Consider the following 12045-nt stretch of genomic DNA (forward strand, 5'->3'; position numbering starts at 1 on the left):
TATGCTATGCTTGACAGATACATTCAGTTTCTAACATTTGTTACTTTCTATATTTTTTGTCTACAAAACCAATATGTGAATTTTCATCTGATATGCACGCAAGTACTAAGCAACTATTAATCAAGCCAGATGAAGATATTTGGTCTCTTCTTTTAAACCTAAATCCTTGTTTGTAAGTCCTTCTTTGGCTTTCTCAACTTAAATCTAAACACTGCATTTCCTATAAATTTTTCTGACTGAAGTCATTACTGATGTCGATATTCTGATTACTAAGTCTTCTTGATTAAAGCTAAAATGGGAACTAAATTGCTACCAAATGTCTATTGGTTTCTATTTTTAAATATTTTTTTCTGTCAAGGATGTCAACAATTTCAACTAGAAATATTTGCTAACCGTTTCGTACTGCTCTTAGGAGTTTTGGGTTTCTGATTTCCCTCATTTGGAAGCCCATCATTTATTTCCGATGAATCAATAAGACAAAGAGGGTACATCCTTGGCTCCTGGCCAGCTTTACCTCACCTGGATCCTAGCATTGCAGGTGAAATTCCATTATAAGCAGATAAGATATTCGTACTTGCAGTTACACGTGTAAATTATCAGGTAGAATCACTGACAATCTTTGGCATGGTTGCAAACCTAGCATGAATCAGAAATTTTACAGTCATCCTTAATATGGTTATTAAAATGCATGTACTTTAACATTGATTCTTAATATGTGGTATTGTTTCAATCCACTCAAGGAATGAAAAAGGAAATTTGGGCTGTTTAGGCAAGTCAGTTAAAGTAAATGTATAAAATAGAGATTTAATTAAACTGGAAAAGATTATTACATTTACAGAGTCAAAGACAGAGTGGATAACATGAATATAATATATGACTAAAGCTATAAATAAAGACAGGAGAGGGATAGTGATAGAGAAGAACCTAAAAGAACAAGCTCGATTTTTTGTTTTTGCATAAAACATTATATGAACATATCTGCCCCAGTTCTAATCTTTGCTTCTTTGTTAACCATGGTCTCTTAATCATTTCTTCTGTTGTTTTTTACTCCATCTCAATTTGCTGTTTTCCCATTTTTCTGTTCTTACATTTTTAATCTACAACTCACCACATCTATAGCTGTTCCTATCATTTCTAAATAATTTTTTCTGAAAATCTTTTTTAAGCAGACTGAGATTTGGATTTTTTTTTTTTGGCCTAAAAAAATAAGCTGATCTGGTACAGGACCTCTGGAGAGGCCACTTTGTTATTAAACTGAACCAACTACCTTAGATGGAAGTGGCTAAATAAAAAAGGATGATTCATAAGCAGCTTTGTATGCACACAGTTCAGATCTGGGGCTTCCTGCAGTGATGGTATTCACTGTTCTCAGATCTAGCCATTCATGCAAAGGGTGGCAAACGCAGGAAACTGGACTTAAGCCACTTTAGACCTAGTACATTTGTGATAGACACAAGCCTGTTTGGAGCCTTCCTGCTCAATGGTAAGAGGCAATTACCTTCACTTTTGCTTCTCATCCACGCACATCCCAGTGCAGCAAATAACCAAGATACTGCTGAGAAACTGCACTAGAACAGACAGAGCTTTCAGAACAGAGGGAAAAGGTAGAAGTTGAGGTTTCTATTTCCTTCACTAGCGAAGCATATCCCCAAACCATAGCAAAAGCTCACACTTTTCTAAGAGAAAAAGCCATCCGTGCTTCTCTTTACCACAGCTGTTCAGCCTCATCCCAACTATGCCATCTTCAAGACAAAGCCTGCTCCCACGCTGGAGTTCACCCAGGACTTGCAGCCTCCTCCCAGCTAGGAAGCAGACGCAACCCAAGCTGGGTTGCAGCAAATATAACATTAATGCTGCTTATATTCCCCCATGATGCTAATGGGGAAGATGAAAAAATGACATTAGGACCACGCAGCTATAGAAGAAGTGTTTCCTCAGTGTCCCCAGACCCAGATTTATGCTGCTAACACAAGTGCAGTGAATGCCAGCATACTGCTGGAAAAGATCACAGTGCCTACAGAAGCCACTCCCCACAGGGCACAGGCACAACTGCAGAAGCAGAGCAGGAGCCTCTTTCCAGGCTCCCAGCATCTGTATCCCCCTGCCAGGCCAGATAGAGCTGTGTGCCACTGGGAACACTTTGCGGGTAACTGCTGGGTTTATCGCGGTGACAGGACACAAGCAGCACTGTTTTCCAGAGAAAAGACAGCAACTGGAAACTGAGCAGAGCAATACACAGAGCTGTAATGACTGTGCATGCTACATAACATTCATCATGGCTATTGTGGACTGACTGGGACCATAATATACATGACTATTTGATATATGTCCTCAGAAAGGTCATCCAGAAGCTTATCCTGGGAAGCACCTCCTGGCACAGAGTGCAAGACCAGCCAAATTGTTCTAACCCACCAGTATATTTTTAGAGTTCATTTAAAACATTTTGTCATGCATATTCTCTTTAAAAGAATGATACATGGCTACTGACAGTCAGTGCATACTGTTTTCATAGCCTAGCTTTCATAAATATTATGAACAAATATCACAGTGGTATTGTTGTAACAAATTACAGTGATGTGTTTCTTGAGAGAGTGCCAATGACTGGTTTATATCCTTTGTGATGTTAGTGTCACAAGAAACGTGGCACAAATCTCTTCCCAAGGCTCAGCAGTATTTTTAGGCCAATAATGCTACTTTTTTTTTTTTTTTTTTTAAATAAAGTGTTTCCTCTGAACATTGATGCCCTTTGAAATTTTATTTTAATATGGTCAATGATCTAAAAACACTTAAATTTGAAGTTTCTTTATTGTAATCCAGAAATAATTTTCTTCTGACTCTCACCAACATAACATAAAGCCAAACATAATAAAATGTGCATAGGGCAAGTAAAGCTACACAGTGGCTCTCAGGACTATACAAGGTTTTCACAGAGCCACCCAGAACTAGAACAGTACAAGCAGAATAGGAAGCACTCAGCCCTTCCCATTTACTGGCAGCTTATCTGGAATGGAAAAAACATTCAGGAACGCTGCAGAGAATGCTTACCAAATTCCTGCCTGCACACAGATGAATTGGAAGCTGGGGATAAGCTTTGGGCTTTTTCTGGGGGTGTTCTGCTCCCTCCATCAGGCAGTGCTTGGCACTAGGACTGGTGCCAGCCCAGTACCCTACAGCCTTCCCAGATGGACTATTTCCTCGAGGAATGACATGCCAGCAGGCTCCCTTAAGAAAGGCACAGCTGGATGGACGTGAAATCCATTTTTATAAGATGTGGGGGAGGGAAAAAAAAAAAAAAAAGAAGTCATATGTTTGCCAGCTGCTCATCTTGAGATGGGCTTGTAGTTGTAGACATTAAAAAATAGCTTTTTTTAAACTTTTCTTTCTCATGGTTTTTAATCTAGCCTACTCTGTGAGAACAATAGTTCACTTAACTCCAGCTGTTTTCCACCACATTCATTTCAATAATGTTTGGTCTACTGAATATACAGAATTAAGTACCTGTGTGTTCTCAAGTGGCACAGATATTTTGTCTCAGACTCTCAGAAACAAACTTCCACACCATATACAAAGGGGAAATAATATGTCAGTGTATACCTGGCTATGGCTGAAATGCCAGCATTTGCTACATACATCCTGCGTGGCATGGCAAACATATTTCTATAGAGAATAAGAGAGAACAGAACAAACTATAATAGCAATTATCTTTGCAACTTTGTTACTCTACCCAAGACATTAAAAACTCTGCCTTAACAATAACCTGTCCTACAGAAATTCTAAATGCTCTGACTCTTCAGCACTGCCATGAGTTTTAGATTTCACAAAGCTCCTTTTGCTTCACACATGAAGATATTTCTATCCGAAAAAAAAAAAAAAAAAAAAAACAACCAAAACCAAAAAACTTTCCAGAATGATAAGGAGATCGAAAGTGCTGGGAGAAAACAAAAAGTCTTTGCCTAAAAGAAGGAAAAACCCTGAGGGGCCTAGAGCTGCAGTTTCTTAATTTGACAGACATTCAGAAGGGTAATTGATGGGGCAGTTAACAAGGCTCTTGACCAAAACGGTTCATATGCAACAGCAACGTCACAATTTAAGATAGCAAAAATTCATGCTAATATATACACACCATGAAAACACTCCAGGAGAAAAAAGAACTCATGCATTAGTAAAAACATGAAAAGTTTCAAGTCTTCAGTGTGATATAGTTCAGATTATTTATATAAATAAACACACAATGAAGGCATTTTCAAGAACTGTTTTTCTGCTGCATTAGGCTATGCTAACTCTCCTACAAATACGATAAAGCAAATTGTCTACAATTCAGGTCTACAGTGGAAACCAATTGCTTCCCACAGTGGGGCAAGGGAAAACCAGGTCATTTATCAAAATTCACTAATGCCTAAAAGCCATGGGTCACTTTTCAACCCAAAGGATAATAGTTTTGTCTTTCAACCACAAATTCCAGTCTAGACGTGCTATGATACCTTTTGGAATGCCTTTTTGCCTTAAGTGTGCTTCAGTGTCAGTTACCCTCAGCTGAGGCTTCTTCACATCAATCCAGAGCCACCTGTCTGTCATCAGCACTAGCAAAGCCTGAAATGGGCAGACAGAGGAGAGCTCCAATTCATGATTTTTTTGCAGGCTGTTTGCTGACAACTCCAGTGCTCACCTGTAAAATACATGTATACATGCTTGTAATTCAACTCTTTTTCCCCCCCTCTGTATGTATTCTGCTTCACACTTACATAGTGTAGTGAGTTCTAGACTAACGTATAGAAACAAGGTTGCAGCCACCAGGAACCTACAGGCTGGTTCTGTGATTGACATGCAGAAACTGAAGCGCCTCTTGTGACAGTCTTAACTGGTGGCTGTACATTGCACAAGAACGTTGGGCAGGCCATAATGAAAATTAATCTTAGTACACATGCAGCCCTTGGAGACAGCTTGCTAATTACAAAGCTGATATTTATTACAGGTGTATGGGTCACTGTTGACATTTCAGCTTTTAATGGCCCATCTTCAAATATACATCAGAGCACAGCATGACCTGTTTAGCACCATGCAAATCACACACCATCAGTACAGTCAGCAATCAGCAATCAGCAACAAACCTACTAGCTGCATTTCAATTTCCTAATGGATCTTAACAATTTCTACACAGGGAATCAACAGGAGTGGGTACTTGTCACCTACCAAATAACAGCAAAGGAGTAAAAATCAGCTGGAAGTCAAGTAAGAAAACATTGCTTCACAGGAATGACAAAGGAATACAAGCTCTCTGGGAAGTCAGAGCCACCAAGTTTGAGTAACCTGAAAGCAGAGTGCTTCCCTCAATGTCATAAGGCAGAGCTGAGGTACCCAGGCAAGACAGACAGCAAGCTCTCTGCACTCCACTTTTCTCCCTTCTCCTTTAAGGACCATGATCTCCAGAAGCTGTCAGTTCTGCAGTGCACATGAACATTAGCTTTACAGAAACATAGCAATTGTTGCTTGGAGCAGAGTCTCCCCAGGCTACAGCCCAGTTAAACTGAACACCTACTAAAAGAAAAAAAAAAAAAGCTCTCAGATACTAGCATGTGGTAACTGTAAATATTAATTTATGAATCACTAACTTGAAAAATATGAATAAAGATGAAAGGACCAAAAAGAGTGGCTGAAAATTTTATGACTCAACATGCTGAATTTGATTAGTTATGATTAATAGGGGGTCACATTTTGTTCCTTGTAAATAATTGTGTAATCGCTGTAAATCCATGAAGATATTCACAAAAAGTAAAAGGCTTTAGCAGAAACATCAGCCTGCACAGGAAACGTGTGGTGAATTATTGCACAGCCACTCAAAACCTAAACACTCAACCGTTTGTGATATTAGTCAGCTTTCTCTAAGTTTCTGGAGTTACTGTCCATTTCTTCTACCCAAACATGGCCACACAGCATCCCTGAGACAACCACCCCAGCAGTGTAAAAGCCATTTAAAAAAATGCATGTCTAGTTAATTTTTTTTTTTAAATGTAATCATCATATTTGCTGATCTAATAACATCTCTAACATACCAGCTAGTTATTGGGATCAAAAAGAGGACATAACAAGAAGCATATCTTCAAAGTGGCCTTCAGTGCTCAAACAATGATACATGCACCAATGTTCAGTTTAGTTTGGTTAGAGAAAGAAGACAATTTGCAGATCCACTTCTGTCACAAAAAATCTGGGCAGACCACCACCTATCTGGGCAGAAACCATGACCTATAAGCTTGTAGAGTGGGAAAATGGAAAGTCCATCCAACCATCCTTACAGTACGGAGCCCACTGCTTTGCTCCTGATACCCATCAAGCTGTCTGTGCTTGCCATTAGTCTGGAAAACTCTTTGCATCCGTGAAAAGGTTTCCTTTTTCAAAGCAGGTTCCCCCCCCCCCCCCCATTTCCCATCTCTTGCCACCTTATCTGCTAGAGGCTCTTCAGACAGCCTTAACAGTTCAAGTATTTTAATTCTTCCTCCAGGAAAGAAACTGAACATTTCTCCTTTAGAGCCCTAATGGTGATTTAACATCCTCCCAGAAAGTCCACACTGGAGTTCTTTGAACTTAAACTGCAATGTGACAGCAGTTACAAAGCAAATGCAGAGTATTTATCAGTCATTTCCATATCATTTCTGTATCTGATGAATACTGCTGAGCTGTGCAAGCAACATTATGGAATTGTACCTATCTGAAGTTCAAGATATCAGCCAGATACCGACCCACAGGGAGCACCTTCAGCACTTTCTAGCTGTCAGACAAAACTCAACAGGGTTTACAAAAGCTCCGAAGGCAATTAGACTCAAAGCTTTTTGGTCTGCAAAGACTCCTTCCCAATGAAAATCTGAAACATTTTCATTGCTTTCATATCTTGTTAAAGGCTTTGTATTTTCTGCTTACAGTACTGAAAGTAAGTTTTCAACGTAAATAAAAAATTCAATGCTAGCAATGGAAATACAGACTTATTTTTGTATCAGGTGAGTTCGTCTCCCTTTCCAACTCCAAAATCAGTGTTACATTTTATCCCTTATGAATACTGCTTTCTTCACCTGCCTGAAACACACTTCCCAAACTTCTACCAAAAAAAGTTCCTCTCCATACTAGAAACGTGGGCAACCCATATTTTTCTTCCTCTTTATGAACTCTTCAGGTAGACTTTACTCCTTAGCATCCTTAGACAGAAGTAAATCTCTGCTTCCCTGCAGGGATTTTTTGAAAACATGTCAGCCAGCAGGCTGGGTTAATTGGAGGACACTGCCCAGGACTAGTGCTTAGCAGTATGGATATTAGCATCTCCTGTAAATGCAAATATAAGCTACTATTATTACCTGGTGGTGTGGCAACATTAGCTGAACTGACGTGCTCGCATGAGACACTGATATTGTGATGCAAAAAGGTTACTGAAGCTAAATTCAGACTGCTGCAAAGCAGTGGGTAGGTTTTCCCCTCCTGCCCCCCAAATAAATAAATAAACCTGTCTCCAGAAACTTTAAGAGGGTTATTCAAAAGCCACTGAGACTGCACTAAGCCTGAAGGCTATTGAATATGCTGTCAGAAGCCCAGGTGACCTGAGTGGCACAGACCAAAATGGAGGGTGTAATAGGAAAGCAATAGCAGCTTTCATTGTCAGAAAAGCTGCAACACCTTGCTGAAATTAAGACAGAGAAGCCCACAGAATAAAGCAGATCAAGTGTAAACACAAAATAAAGAATTCTAAAGAAGAATCTGAAGAGAGCCTTTAAAAGAATGCCCAAATACTAAAACATTCATTGAATACATGAAAAGCAGGAAGCTCTCCTGTGATCAGTGGGACCACTTGGTGACAATAACGCCTAAAAAAGTAACCTCTCAGATGACAATGCAACAGCACAGATGCTCAGGAAATAAAGTTTTCACCTTTGCAGCTGCGGAAATTGGGTAGATTTTCTTGCACAACATACATGTGGCATGTCAGTGCAATTTTTAAAAGGTTGTTACGAGCATTGCAACTTCATGCAAACATGATCAAACAATTAAAATCCTGAAATAATAGAGAATGTCGGAGAAGATGTTATGAAACTAAGAGGGTACTTATCAAATTGAAGTACTTCCTATGGCAAGTAGCAAAGCCCTGGAACTTGTTGCCATGGGAGGCTGCTGAGGCAGACAGCGTCAACAGGATCAAGTGGGATTGAAGCAAATTCATGGAAAACAGTTTCATAAACACCAGAAGGACTGTGCAGGCAAAAGGCCTCTAGAACCCTTAATACAACAAGTGTGATGCTAAGACTGCATGAGGACTACAGACCAGGGAAATGGCCAAGCATGCAGACTCTCCTTAAAGAGTCTCTCCTACTGCCTCTGCCTGAAACAAGCTGGACACATTCATACCTCATCCAGTCAGCATTTTTAGGAACTTCCATATAGCTTCTGTATCTTCACGGTGTTGAACTGCGTACTGCATCCTTCACTCCATAGAGGGCTGTATCAGTCTTACCATTACCACTAGATGAGCCACTGCTCCTGGAACTCAAAAATGGCTGTTCTTCTGTGGCTGATGTATAACAGAAGTCCAAATGATACATGAGTGAATATCCAAGCCCCAGCTGCTGTATAATCCAATCCCATAGCAGCACTTGTACAAGAAAAATAAATCTTGGTAGATCTCTTCTAGATTTATTTCTTGATACCAAATACCTCCGTTTTTAATGAAGGGGCCAGAAACTGAAGTGGAAAATACATTCTGAAAACTATGCTAGCATTGATCAGCCAGAACATTGCAGAAGTCAGTAGCCTAGCAAGACTTATTTTAAGAGCAATAAGCAAAAACACGCAGGAAAAGCTGGCTAATAACATGGAAAAGGAGGAAGTTTACTCCTCTGCAGACTAATTTCTACATCTGAACTACAGTGGTGCAAAACAGAAGAGAGGAATACTGAAAAGACAAATATGCCCAAAAGGATTATAAATTACAACACATTAACAAAGTCACTTGGATTTGGTCATTGGTACAAGAAATAGTACAAGAAGCAACAGCACCCTCACTGTCCTTCACAGTCAGCAGAAATACAGATTCCTTAGTATACAAGCACCAGACTCACATCTGGAATACCCTGTATTTCGTTTCTCCTCATAGTTTGATGAAAGGTGATAACAGATTACTACAAATCATCAGCACAAGCTCACTTATTTGCACAATCCAAATTCTGAGCAAAAAAGATCTTGACAACAGCATCCCAACCATCTCTTTTTGTGATTTGTTGGTGCTGCAGAATCATCAGAGAGAGAGTTTTACAGCCATTGCAATAGTGTTTTCTATTTATAAGTAGAGGAATGTGAATTTACAGTCTGTGAAAAGCTTTAGAGTTCTGACTGACAGCTTGGGAGTCTTTTATTTCATAAACACTACATGATTTAGTAAGCAAGAAATCAGGAAGCTGATGCTAAGAAATGAACCTCAGAAAGTATTTTTCAATCTGAAGACAGCCATGCTAGTAAGTGTGAAGTTATCCTCATCACATTACTTCATACAGATGTGCATATGTTGCTGTACATAAACACAGCAAGCAGCAGGGTTCATACAAACTTGTAAGAGGGAGAAAAAGTTAGAACAGCATGCTGAGAGGACAGCTAAATCACAAACCTACCAGAAGAAATAAGTGGCATTCCAAAGGATGCGCGATACATACTCAGTAAATACTAAGGACTTTGTACTAGAGACTAACACATTCATGCTCAGGGCAGCTTTGTAAAAAACAAACAAAAACCCCCATCACCACCACCACCACAACAAAAAAAAAACAACCCAAAACAAAAAAACCCACAAAACTTGCAAGGAATATGGTTAAATACAATGATGAAATTACCAGTTTGGAATTTTTAAGAGATTCTGTGCTAGCTTGGCCTCACATCCTTTGAGGATTGTTGTTTTTCTTGATATTTTAATGGGACAAGGACTGGAGCATGTGGAATAATCACAGAAGCTCTGCCATGGAGATACTCAGCTTCACTCTTCATAGGAGTATTAGTTACATTTTTATGTGGATATCTGGACCATCTGGGTAGATAGAGCCAGCTGAAGAAAATACTTTTATTAGCCCAACAGGTCTATGAGTTCAGTAATACTTTTAAATCTTTTGCTGAATTAACTTCATACAACCTACCACTACACCCTTGTATCTTTCTAAATGCACAAGTTGTTAATAGAACTGTTGAACTTCAGAAGTTCTTAACGAACATTACAACAACGCTGGAACTCATATATGTACAGACTTTCCCCAATGCTTTACAACTACTAATAGTTTTAGTCTAAAACATCCCTTTGAAGTGGGCTATGTCCTTGCCCCTGCCCCATGCTTTCAGATGACTGAGATGAGATGGAGGCCACATACAGTAGTAGCAGATCCCACCCATCTATTTCTGTTGTCATTCTGACAGACATAAAACATCACACAGTTCAAACAATAAAAGAACCTGCTAAACACTTGTATGTATGTACCCACACATCTACATGTATTTCACATTTTATGTTACAGATCAACTACACAGCAAAACTCTAAATAATAAACAAGAAATAAAGCATAGTATAGTTGGTAACCTGAAATCTAGTCTGAGAGAGTGGCTGACTTTGTGCCATACTCCCAAAATCAAAGGAGAAGCTAGGGAATTGCTGGTGAGGAAAATACTGAGTAGTCCAGCTCCCCTCTGGAAGGCACCACTGTGTCTGAAAATTCACAGGCTCCAGGATGCTGAAAGCTTAGCAGCAAGCCAGACAAATAATCATTAAAGGCACTGAGTAGGGAAGAAAAGCAATCTCTCCTTACTTTTCAAACAGCCTGGAAACTCAGGAAAAAAAAATGAGCATGAAATCATAGTAAGAACTTGGTCTCATTTTGACAAGGCAGACTTAGGCTTACTTAATTTAATCATCTAAAAGTTACCAAAGTCCCATTTGAGCTTGCTGTCCATCCTCCCTTTAGCATGAAGGAAGATATCAAGGCTCTACCAGGGTGCCCTGAATTTATCCATCTATTTCTGAACACATTCCCAGACAACAAACTGCAGGCAGCTAAAGCTGATGATGTGAATCTTACAGACCTTGAGAGCACATGATGATTATTACTGCAATGTGGGGCAAGTTTTCAATAAATGGTAGTCCTTTGGCTAGCTCTACCCAGGCAGTAGAGTAATTCAACCCCCCAACCAAACTAAATCAGCATGCAGACCTGGCTGTGACTAACTGCAAATGTATTTTTGTTCCATCCGTACACAGTGATGTCCTAATCTGTGATTTGAGCTCACATACATCACTGCAATGGAGAATATAGTGCTAGGTCTTAGAAAGCACATATAAACCCAGGGTTAGAAACTGTTAAACATTAAAAGGTAGCATTATTATAACTAGATTTAACTGCTCAAGAAATAGCTGAAAAAGTTCAGTAATTAGTGCTGTCAGATGTAACTTGTCCTTGAATTTGCATAGACAAACCTCATTACTTCCTTAACATTTCTCACATAGTCCCTTAGAATATGAATGTCCACCACTATTCAAGCAAAGAGCTTGAATACTTACAGCGAGAGCAGGATTTGTCTCTTCTCACCGGCGACATGATGAGGGGAAACGGCCTCAAGTTGCGTCAGGGGAACTTTAGGTTGGGTATCAGGAAAAACTTCTTTACAGAAAGGGTTGTTAAGCACTGCTCCCCAGGGAAGTGGTTGAGTCACCATCCCTGGATGTGTTCAAAAACCATTTGGATGAGGTGCTCAAGGACACGATTTAGCAAAGGGTTGTTAATTAGGATAGTATGGTAAGGTTGTAGTTGGATTCTATGATCTTTAAGCTCTTTTCCAAGTTGAGCAATTCTATGACTATTCATAATGAAAAATATTACTGTTTCCTCGTCTCTAACATTTCACCTTTAATTGAAGGAGTTGGTAACTACAAGGAAAAAAATTCAAGAGCATCATACTTGTTTTCCCAAAGGACACTGCTATGACTGGGAAAGGAAAAACAACTTCAAGCACTTTCCGAAATAGCAAATAAAAATTACATCT

General features: G+C 39.4%; 1 long non-coding RNA gene across 1 annotated transcript in view; it reads right to left on the bottom strand.

The window, feature by feature from the left end:
* LOC122181952 overlaps positions 1–11632 on the bottom strand; it is a 54958-nt gene extending 43326 nt beyond the window's left edge. Inside the window, exon 1 of the long non-coding RNA XR_006179632.1 lies at positions 11564–11632. This is a non-coding gene — a long non-coding RNA (uncharacterized LOC122181952). The remainder of the gene's footprint in view (positions 1–11563) is intronic.
* Between the last annotated feature and the right edge of the window lie 413 nt (positions 11633–12045).

The sequence above is a fragment of the Lagopus leucura genome, unplaced genomic scaffold (genome assembly GCF_019238085.1).
Source record: "Lagopus leucura isolate 7727_CA_CO unplaced genomic scaffold, USGS_WTPT01 Super-Scaffold_100012, whole genome shotgun sequence".
NCBI lineage: Eukaryota > Metazoa > Chordata > Aves > Galliformes > Phasianidae > Lagopus > Lagopus leucura.